The following is a 12,268-nucleotide window of genomic DNA, read 5'->3' as shown; positions in this document are numbered from 1 at the left end:
ATTAGAGTTTGCCTAACTATCTCTTATGAATTTGATGATAAACTTCTTAAAAGTAGGACTATAAGGCCATATATATATATATATATATATATTTTGTGTGTGTGTGTGTGTGTGTGGTACGCGGGCCTCTCACTGTTGTGGCCTCTCCCGTTGCGGAGCACAGGCTCTTGGACACGCAGGCTCAGCGGCCATGGCTCACGGGCCCAGCCGCTCCGCGGCATGTGGGATCTTCCCAGACCGGGGCACGAACCCGTGTCCCCTGCATCGGCAGGCGGACTCGCAACCACTGCGCCACCAGGGAAGCCCTATAAGGCTATATTTTTTACATTCCAAAATAATGCCATGCTTTCGGCTACTAAATTGTTGCTGGAATCCAGCATGGTGGTTTCCGGTTTTGTTGTGACTTAGTTTCCCTCAAGTATGTAAAGCCAGATGTTTATTCTCTTGAATCTGTGTAACTAAAGTCTGTTCTTTGTTGCTTTGTATTTTATAGGCAACTGTGTAACAAATCGTTTCACCAGCACAAATTGTTTTTTCGTTTCCAATGTTCATTCATTTTATAAAAGTCACAATGGCTTTTTCTTTCCTCCTAAAGTTCCTGCTAAAATACATACTTTGTTTGTTTTTTCATTTTACTCATTAATATCAAATACATACTATCCATGTCACTCTCTGGCAAATTTTCCCAGCATATTCTATTTGACTGTTTTATCATTTTCTTTTCTGTCAGTTCTTTGTTTAGAGTCGGTGATAATATAAGACTGGAGGAAGACCCAGAGAAATTAAATGACTTACCCAGGGTCAGAAGAGCAAGTAAAAAGGAAGCCTGGACTTGGCCCCAAGTCTTCAAAATAGAGTATGCTCGCTATTATATCACACTGGCCCTCAGGCTCCTGGAGCAGTAAGGTAAATTAATTCTCCTGGTCTATAGAGTATTTTTCACTTCCACATGGCAAACCTCTTATTCTACCGTTGGGTAAGGTTACTTTATTTTAAGCCTAACAGCTTTAGGATCAGATTAAGATTGGTCTAAATAAAAATAAAAGAATAGGGGCTTCCCTGGTGGTACAGTGGTTGAGAGTCCGCCTGCCGATGCAGGGGACACGGGTTCGTGCCCCGGTCTGGGAAGATCCCACATGACGCGGAGCGGCTGGGCCTGTGAGCCATGGCTGCTGAGCCTGCGTGTCCGGAGCCCGTGCTCCGCAACGGGAGAGGCCACAACAGTGAGAGGCCTGCATACCGAAAAAAATAAAAAATAAAAGAATAAAATTTTTAGAGATTGATATAAATAATAGTGCTAAAAAGGGGTAACATGGAAACCTGCTTTTTAAAAAGAAGGTTTCTCCACTCTTGCCTTCATCCCTTATAGCCAGTCTGTCACTAGGCCTGATCGCCTCTCCAGAGAATTACCATACTTCCTCAACATCTGAAAAAAGAACTGAAAGAAAGCAGTGGTTGGTAGTGTCAAAATGATGCAGCAAACGCCCTCGGATTTGGTGATCAGCTCCCTAATAATATCACAATGCTGTTAAAAATGTTGCAAGGTATCAGAACTTAAAGACATTTTTAAATACAAGAACAAATCAATCTAGAAAACTTATCAACTGTTTGATACGATTGTCCCTGTGTGGCCTTTATCATCATCTAGGTTTGCATAAAGATTGATTCTAAAAATGAATGATAGATGACTACTAGTTTTAATGGAAAATAAATTAATAAAATAATTTTGAAATAATTTTGTTATGTTTGATAATTTACCTTTAAAGTTTCAGAAGAATCCTTCATTTGATTTTGTCACTAATAGTCACTATTTTTATCCACTGAAATCTAGCTGTTATTTTTAAAATAAAATATCGAGTGAAAACAGCCTTAAAGAAAATAACTTCATAAAAATATTAAGGTAGGCTTACACGTAACTTAGCTCTGAAAAGCACAGGTTTCTAAACGTTTTGGCTTGAAATTCAAAACTGAGTTATTGAATTAACAGTAGGGAATTGCCAAAGGTACCAGATGCATAAATATTATTTGTATATTTTTTGTCTTCCAAAAAGCAGTGGTATGTAGAAAACACAAAAGGGTTGCAATATCTATTCTAAGCATAGAACTTTCACATTTACTTCACCATTCAATGAACAGAAATGTACTTATCACCTACTATTTCCTAGCACTTGACTAAGTGCTGGACGTATAATGGTGAAAACAATGGTGTCCTGGCTTCATGGAGTTCACGGTCTGGTGCCAGTATGTCCCAGGCTTGATACTTGACCCCAGCCAGTTCCATCTAAAACTATTTGAGCTATATTATCATCTGATGATATATTTTATGAATAATTGGGTGACTGCTTTGTTCTCTTGATAAGCAAATAAATGATCACTGGCTAGAAACCTTCAGTCGTATTGTCATTTTTCAGATTTTCATTATGACAGTTTTTTAAAATACAGAAACATTGAAAGAACAGTATAATTTCTGTTCATACACCTTCCACCTAGATTTAGTCATTGTTAACATTTTGCTATATTTGCTTTATGTATGTTTTCTGAAACACTTGAAACTAAATTGCAGGCATCATGATGCTTCATCCTTTTTCTTAGGTGATGATGCTTCAGCAGGTATCACCTAAGGAAAAGGATATACCTAACCCCAACCTTTAGTCAGATCTAAGAAAATTAACAAAAATCTATATCTAAATTTAGTTCACATTTAAATTTTCCTGATTGTCCCAACAATATTTTTTCCAGCTTTAATGGGATATAAGTGACCAATAACATTGTATACGTTTAAGGTGTACAACGTGATGATTTGATATGCCCACATATTGTGAAATGGATTACCACAATAAAGTTAGTTAACAAATCCATTACCTCACATAGTTACCTTTGTGTGTTTGTTGGGGGGGGGGGTTGGAGGACATTTAAGATCTACTCTCTTAGCAAATTTCAAGCATAAAATACCAACATTATTTTTGATAGCTTGTGTCCTCCCCCCCAACCTGATCCAATCAAGGTTCACACATTGCATTCTTCAATCATATGTAAATGTAAATATTTTTAGGGAAACTAAAAACCGGGCTCTCCAATACTATTTGGAAGTAACTGCTTTACATTATATCATTTCCTTTTAAAAATGTTATATTTTTAAGTCTACTAAGAACATTATATATTTTCAGTAAAGGGTGATCTCCTTTCCTTCAGTGGCTTTTTCACTCACCTTTGACTCCGTGCGGCTTCAGTGGTTGGGGGAGGTGCTAAGCATTCCTCTATTTTCTGAAAGCAACCTGTAGTTTCTCAGACGCTGCTTCCTACTGCCTTTGCCCCACCATGTATTCCCTGGAAGGCTCTGATCTTCCAGCCAAATCCCTTATTCCCTCTTTCTCCTCTCCTTGAATTTGTCCTAAATTTCTAGGAACCCTTTCAAGAGCATCTAACAGTTCCTTATGTTCTCATTCTCTACCTGTCTTTCAGGCTACCACAACCTCTGCTTAACTCGACCAGAATCTGCATCTGATTTTCGTTACCAAAACCCTTTCACTAGGAGTCCTTTGCACCAGAACCCACCACCACTGCAGCCTGCCACCACAGTATGTACTTAGCTGATTCCAGAGGAAGGAAAAGACATACTTGACAAGAACCTAGAATGTGCAGTTATTTCATTTAATCTTCACAAAACATTGCAAAGTAGGTGCAAGATGCCCTCGTTCCTTTTTCCTCTTCCCTGGCCACAAAGGAAGACTGTTCCCCAGCCTCCCTTGAAGTTAGGCTGGAGCCCAGTGATTAGTCTGTCCAGCAGAATGTGGGCAGGAGTAATGTGTGTCATGCCCAGGCTTGATCCCTAAAGTTTTCCATGAGATAATCAGCTCCTCTGTCTACAGGCTTAGAAGCAAAGGATGTGCAGATATTGGATCACATGCTAGAAGGAGTCCAGATTCTTTAGTTGCTGCTTGGAGAAGTGCTATCTGACTTAAACAGTGAACAGAGCAAAACATATAAAGTTATGTTAAGTTGCTGAGTTTAATAACAAGTCTGCATTTAAAACATAAAGAATGTTAGTATTCTAATCTAGTGAGGTTAAGTGATATAAGTAAGCTTTTGTGACCTGACGAGAAAATGCAACCCCCTTTTGTTATATTTTTATAGAAATATGAGTTCTGAGTTCCAATTCAAGCTATGAAATGACATTTAGGGAAAAGAAAGCAACAATCCTAGGTACTGACTCTTCTGTGAAAGAATCACATGGTATAACATCAGCACCCTCCAGATATTTGTTGAAGGCTTCCTTGTCAACCAATAGGCTTCCACTTCGAGGATGAGAAGATATCCTTAGGTTCTCCAGCCTGTCGTTGCAGGATTGACATTTCTTTCAATAACCAAACAAAATGTTATGACCTACCATCTTATATGTTATGAAAAGTTCAGAGCCAGTTCTCTCCACTGTGGCTGGTGTCCTCAAATTATTTCAGTGCCTTGCCCCTCATTGGACACGAGTATTTCATTTCATCAACATAATACTGTTCTATGTAGCAGACTTTTAGGTTGAGGGGTAACAAATGGTTATTATAGTATAAGAACCAACTTACAGCACAGGAAACAATTTCAAAATTGATGTCAGATATAACTTTTCCTAAAACTGTTGGTCAGTTGCAACCTTAGGGAATTTCTCACCGATTATGTCGTTCCTTAGGTCTCTTCCAGTCACCCTGGGTTTGCTACTCGAACCCCACATCCCCTTCACACCTCTCCAGAACAGTCTCTTTAAATACAAGATTCCTTTTACTTTATTACAAGCAATTCAACTGTCTTGGGTCTCCACCTTTGATTTAAAAAGCCCATCAAACTTGTTGTTAATAATTTATACAGATGCAAATAACAGAAAACCCAACTGGCATAAACATGTAGAGAGTTTGCTGTTTCTCTTAATAACAAATCCACTGGTAGGGAGCTCAAGGTTGGCACAGCAGCTCAGGAATGCCATCAGGTACCCAGAGGCTGTGTTTCTTTCCTTGCTGTCCTCATTGCCATCCATGTCATGTTGACTTTTATCATCAAGCCTGTTGTTTAATGAGTCACAAATAGGCTGCTGTTCCTCAGGAGCTACAGCTAAGTTGCAGACTGGAAGGAAGGAGAACGGGTGGTGCCTGTATGAGGGAAAGCTGATTCTTCTCCCAACATTTCCAGCACACTTCCGTTTAGGTCTAATTGATAGAGTGGTGCCTTGGGGCACACCTAGCTCTAAAGAAGGCTGAGTAGTATTTTAGCTGGGCATTGTTGCCCAACAAGAGGTTGGATTTCTATAAGGAAAGCGGGAAGAGTAGACAAGGAGTAGGAAATTAGGAGTGTCTGACACACTTTGTCTTAGTCTGTTCTGACTGCTATAAAAAATTACCATAGACTAGGTGGCTTATAAGTAACAGAAATTTATTCCCTGCAGTTCTGGAGGCTGGAAGTCTGAGATCAGGGTGCCAGCATGGTGGGGAGAGGGCCTTCTTCCAGGTTGCAGACTGCTGACTTCTTGCATCCTCACGTGATGGAGAGCAGAGGGCAACAACCTCTCTCCTAACTTTTAAAAGGGCCCTGATCCCATTCATGAGGCTCCTCCTTCATGACCGCATCTGATCACCTCCCAAAGGCCTCACCTCTTGGTACCATCACAAGGGGGGAAGGAGAGGAGGGTGGCAGGGCAGAATAGGATTTCAGCGTACGAACATTCAGTCCATAGCTCCCTTAAAGATGTTTTTCTTAAAAAGACCATCTACCCCAGAGATGAAATGCCAAGGTCTAAACCCCAGAAACAGCTACCACGGTTTTTGTTTTAAATGGCAATTTCCCCAATGCTTGGCATACAAACATCAGTAATATGTAGAATTTTCTTTTTGGCTTCTTGTAGTTTAAAAATTCCAGCAATATAGTTTCAGGAGCATTTTTAATAAATGAATTTGTGACTTCCATGTGGTTTGTTTTTAATCTCTTACATCATCATAGCAAAACACTGCTTATTAGTGGCATTTTAAGCTCTTGATTTAGACCCATGTGTAAGAATGATTAAATATTCATTCCCCTTTTAAAACCAAACATAAGCATTACTTTTATTTAGTTTAAAACAATCTGAAACTTACAAAAAGTTACAAGTACTGTAGGAAGAACTTTTTTATCTTGAACTGCCATTTGGGAGTAAGTTGCCAACCTGATGCCCCATCATCCCCAAATACTTAAGGGAGTGCAATCAGTTACTCTCCCACATAATCACAATATAACCATCAAAATAAACACGGATCACTTATATTAAACAATCCTAAGACCTTAATTAAATTTCATCAATCATCCCAGAATATCTTCTATAGCAAAAAAAGGATACATGGGCTTCCCTGGTGGCGCAGTGGTTGAGAGTCTGCCTGCCGATGCAGGGGACGCGGGTTCGTGCCCCGGTCCGGGAAGATCCCACATGCCGCGGAGCGGCTGGGCCCATGAGCCATGGTCGCTGAGCCTGCGCATCCGGAGCCTGTGCTCCGCAACGGGAGAGGCCACAACAGTGAGAGGCCCGCGTACCGCAAAAAAAAAAAAGGATACACTTCAGAATATGTATTGCATTTAATTGTCACATCTCTTTAGTGTTCTTTAGTCAAAAATGTTTCCTCACTCTTTGTTTGATTTTCATGATACTTTTGAAGACTCAGTTATTTTGTGGAATATCCCTCAGTTTGGGTGTTTGTGTTTGGCAGGAATATCACCAAAGTGACGCTGTGTTCAGGTGACACTCAGTTTTGATTTGTCCTATTACTGGTGATGTTCACTTTAATCGCTTGATTAAAACGGTCTACCAGGCTTCTCCACAAGGAGGTAACTCCAAAATGAAGTTACTATTTTTTCCAGTTGGAATTATCAAGTATTAATTTTGCAAAGAAATACTTTAGATCTAAATAAACATCCTATTCCTTATCACGCCTTTACTTTTATTCACGTCAGTATCAGCTCCTGGTTTCCTATTTTGTTCATTGGGTTATAATTTGTTACTATTATTATTTATTTTGATGCTCACGTTGTCCCATATTTGGGAACCCCTTCAAATTGGCTTCTTTGTCATTTTGCCCCATCCTCCTGTGAGTATTTTCTTTTTTTCCTGACGCAACAAAATGTTCCCAGCTCATATTGTCCTTTCCCTGCCCCGGTATTGCAAGTGGCCATTTCTCCAAGGAATAGGGTTACCAGATAAAATAGAGGTTAATCAGTTAAATTTGAAAGTCAGATAAATAATAAATATTTAGTGTAGGTCTGTCCCATGCAATAATTTCTTGTTTGCTAAATATTTGCTGTATTTTTATATACTAAATCTGGCACCCTACCAAGGAGCCCTGGGTCCCTTATGTAGCAAATGGTATTTAGAATCCACAATCTGGATAGGGCTGCTTGTTGCAATTTGAGTTCCCAGCTTTTAGGCTCTCTTGATGGTCAGAGCTAGGGAACATGTGTACACACACACACAGACATTTACATCTGTATTTATATATCCACATTCATGCCATAAAGATACAGATACGTTGCAGTCCGTGATTTCACACTGATAAATTCTAATTCCAGTTTTGAAGGTGTATTCTGGTTTTCTCCCTTTCCGTGTTTATGACTTCATTCTCTGAGGGCGAGAACCCTGGCTCTCATTACCATTAGTATTTTTTACTTATTTGATCAATCTCTTGATACATGACCAAACTCCCATCACTGTCCCTGCCCCCTCCCCTGTGAGGATGCCCTGCATGTGCTCAGATCCCATGGTGGGACATCCCCGCAGGTGGACACCCTCTCACTCACTTCACCACAGGCCGCCCCGTAGTGTGGGTGACCTCTTTGTTTGGCCGGGACCTGTCCCACCCCGACTCTGCCCCTGCACGGATCCTCACCTCTCTCCCTGCACAGGCTTTGTCACCACACGCTGGGCCAGCCTCCATGGGACTCCACACCAGCCCTTTGTCCTGTGTGTACACCCTCCTAGCCTTGCTCAGTGCACAGACGTCTTCAGGTATAAGTGATACTTAAGTAAGAAACTTCTTGTTATTCTTCTTATTTGTGACACTCATAACTCATAACACAAGGTTTTCAAAGTAAAAGAGGCTTTGAAAAAGGCAACTGAAAAAATATGGATATTTTTATTCATTTGCATTGAGCTGATACTAACCATGACTTACTGACTAATAGTAAAAACCCAAGGGAAGTCAAAATTAGAAATGTAGGCTTCTGTTTAAAAGCCTGTGTTTGTCTCTACTCTCAAAAACCCCTAAAATAACAGTTAAGGAATAAAAAGGCATAAAAAGTACAAAGAGCACAGGAGATGAAATGACAGCAGAGAGGAGATGTCAGGAAATTCTAGAAGATAGAAAGATAGACAATGAACAACTAACTTAGAGAAAATGAAGTTAAAACCTAAGTTCCTGCAGAGTGTCCAGCAATAACTAGCCAATCTCTGATGTGAAACCCTAGAAAATGTCCAAAATGGAAGTCACTAGTCACCTTTGAAGGATGAGAGCAGGGTAAAGTGGAAAAAAGCTTTTTCTTAAATGTGAATGGACAGCCAAGGATCACCAGACATTTGAGGAAAGTCTAATATGAAAGCAAAAAATAAAATTAACCTAGAGAAAACTAGGACAATACAGAAGAAGAAAAATTATCAAAGGTCGTGATAAAACTTTGGGATGAAAGGTGAAGGATAGTGATTATGTGTGTGTCTCTGTGTGTGTGTGGAGATAATTAAGACTCATCTTTAATAGCGAACCTCATAGGTGATGTCTTGGTTTGAAAAATCAACACATATTCTGTATCAGCATGTTATTTAGACACGTATACCAAGCGTAGAAACACCTAAAGTGCTCAAATGGGTTGCCTCTGAGGAAGCCACGTTAGATGAGGGAAAGGCAGGTGAATCTTGTTATTTTCAGAAACCCATATATTAACTTTGATAAAAATAAGAATTTGATTTAAAAATTGTTTGTATAGATTGAAGCATCTTTAATGTCAGAATCTGACACCTAGATTCAATTCAGTGAGCAATTCTACCCTTTTACTGCTTATGTTAAGTCTGTACAGGTCTTAACCCCTGAAACTCAGTTTATACATTTATAACTTGGGGGTAGTAACATTGCCCTACTTTATTGATTTGCTAGAGCTTCCATAACAAACTTCCACAGACCAAGTGGCTTAAACAACAGAAATGTATTTCTCACAGTTTTGGAGGCTGGAAGTCCGAGATCAAGGTGTCGGCAGGGTTAGTTTCTCTTGGGGCCTCTCTCTTTGGCCTTCTCCCTGTGTCCTCACATGGCCTGTCTCTTACCCTTCTTTTTTTAAGATTTATGTGTGTATTTATTTATTTATTTATTGGGCTGCATTGGGTCTTCGTTGCTGTGCGCGGGCTTTCTCTAGTTGTGGCTACCGGGGGCTACTCTTCGTTGTGGTGCGCCTGCTTCTCATTGCAGTGGCTTCTCTTGTTGCAGACACGGGCTCTGGGTGCACGGGCTTCAGTAGTTGCATCACGCAGGCTCAGTAGTTATGGCTCACAGGCTCTAGAGCATGGGCTCAGTAGTTGTGGCACACAGGCTTTGTTGCTCTGCGACATGTGGGATCTTCCTGGACCAGGGATTGAACCTGTGTCCCTTGCATTGGCAGGCAGATTCTTAACCATTGCGCCACCAAGGAAGTCCCCTCTTACTCTTCTTATAAGGACAATAGTCATATTGGATTAGGGCCATACCCTAATGGCCTCTTTTGAATTTAATCACCTCTTTAAAGACCTTATCTCCAAATACAGTTACATTCTGAAAGTACTGGAGATTGGAATTTCAGTATATGGATTTGAGGGGGGGGACACAATTCAGCCCATTATACCTACCTGCTACATGCATTCATTTGTTAAAATTTATTGGGGCTCGCAGAGCACAGGGAGATCAGCTCGGTGCTTTGTGACCGCCTGGAGGGGTGGGATGGGGAGGGTGGGAGGGAGGGAGATGCATGAGGGAAGGGATGTGGGAACAGATGTATATGTATGACTGATTCACTTTGTTATAAAGCAGAAACTAATAAAAAGAAAAAAAAATTTATTGGGGCTCCTTTCATGTTCCAACCTGTGCTAGGAACTGAGGATTAAAAAAGCGGGTCAAATGAGATAATGGTATTTTGAAACTAACTTAAAAAAATTTTTTTAAATAAGACATAGCCCACCCAACATAAAGCTGTGCTTTCAGGAAATAATTAAGGTGAATGCAGTCAAACTCAAGTGAGGAACATGGACAGTTCCTAAAAGGGAAAAAAATGGGAAGCATGGACAAATTTTTTGAATAGCAATTGCTGTATCTTAAGCACCTGATATGTGCCAGGTGCTGACTATAAGATTTATGTGAATGATCTCGTTTAATCCTTACCACTACTCTGCTGGATAGTTATTATCAAAATCATTTTGCTGACAAGAAACCTATCTCCAAGAGACTCAGTAACTTCCCTAAAGTTGTGTAGCCAGTAAGTGGCTTGAATTTGGCTCTATCTGATGCCAAAGCCCAACACCTGCATTCCTTTCACTACTCTCTACCAGCCAGAAACTGTGGTTAGGCTTTATTTCTTTAAATTATTTTTGTTAAATATTGAATACATTCAAGACTTCCCTGGTGGTCCAGTGGTAAAGAATCTGCCTTCCAAAGCAGGGGACATGGGTGCGACCCCTGGTCGGGGAACTAACATCCTACATGCTGCGGTGCAGCTAAGCCCACACGCCACAACTACTGAGCTCCTGCACCTCAACTAGAGAGCCCGCGTGCCGCAAACTACAGAGCCTACATGCCCTGGAGCCTGCACACCACAACTAGAGAAGAGAAAAACCCACACGCAACAACTAGAGAGAAGCCCACGCACCACAACCAAAGAGCCCATGCGCTGCAACAAAGAGCCCACGCACCACAATGAAAAGATCCCACGTGCCACAACTAAGACCTGACGCAGCCAAAAATAAATAAATAATAAATAAATAAATCTTTTAAAAAATATTGAATACATTCAAAAAGTATAACTTATTTGTATAAAGAGTGACAGTAAAGTGATCACCTGTGTGCTCAGCATCTGGCTTGAGAGAATGAATATTCCCAAGACCATAGAAGTCTTGTTATAACCTCCCCAACCCTTCTCTCTTCCCTCTTCCTCCCAGAACCGTTCTTCTAGTTTTGTGTTTACTAACCTCTCATCACACACACACACACACACACACACACACACACACACTTACATTTTCATTTTGTGTGTTTTTAAAATCTAAATAACTCACATGTTCTTCTGGATTCACTTCCCCCCATCAATGTTAGGCCCCTAAGATTTATTCAGGTTGATACATGTGATCATAATTACATCCCTGTTGCCTCTGATGGTATAGTGCTGCCAGCCTGGCCCCTAGAATCCTGTTATTCCCATTGATTCTGGGGCAACAAGCTTAATGTAGAGGACAAACAATTCTGAGCTTCTCAGAATGTACTAGCACATTCCATATTTTAGTGAAGAGAGTGCCCTCTGAACACACCCCCACCCCCGCCCAGGGAACATTGTTAGCAGGTAGGTTATCTGGTATTATGTAATAAATGCATTCTTAAATCTAGTCTGTTGGAATATTTTTACCCCTTCCTCAGCTTTCTTCTACGAAATTCAAGCATCTCCATCTCATCATTGTTTTCAAGTTTCTAAGAGCTATTCCTGCAATGTACTAGGGACAGTTCTAGGCATCCTACCAAGACAGTAAGTCTTGAGTCACTGAATAATGCACCCATATTACTAAACTCTCTTTTATCCAGCCTCACAGTCTGTCCCGCATGATTCCACCACCTTTAATATCCATTTCCAGGCAAATTCTCCCAGTTCCTGGTGGTACATAACACTGCCAGATTCTGCAATGCTTTCAGTGAATAATCTCTTTCTTCACATAGTAGTATTTCTCTGCTGGGCTCATAGTAAGACTTCTAATTATTGGTCTAGGAGCAATAAAGAGAGGGAAGGAAAGATCTTACAGACAAGCATCATCTTGCAAGGCATCTGCCCTAGGTAAGACCTTTGTACAATCTCCAGGCAGTTGGAGACTAGTTTTCTCTAGCAAGAGGTAGGGCTCCAGAGAATTCTGGCTCAGATTATTCAGAGGAATCTAGAGAGTTAAATCCTCAATCCCATCTACCCAAATGGGCTCTTCTTCTTCCCTTTCTGTTTCCTGACTTTAGCATAAGAACACTTCTGGGCTGTGAAGTCAACCTCCTTTTTTAGCTTTGCT

Source organism: Mesoplodon mirus (genome assembly GCF_964341445.2).
Source record: "Mesoplodon mirus genome assembly, chromosome: 2".
In the NCBI taxonomy this organism is placed as follows: Eukaryota; Metazoa; Chordata; class Mammalia; order Artiodactyla; family Ziphiidae; genus Mesoplodon; species Mesoplodon mirus.
The sequence above is the reverse complement of the archived record's forward strand: the minus strand, read 5'-3'. Positions refer to the sequence as shown.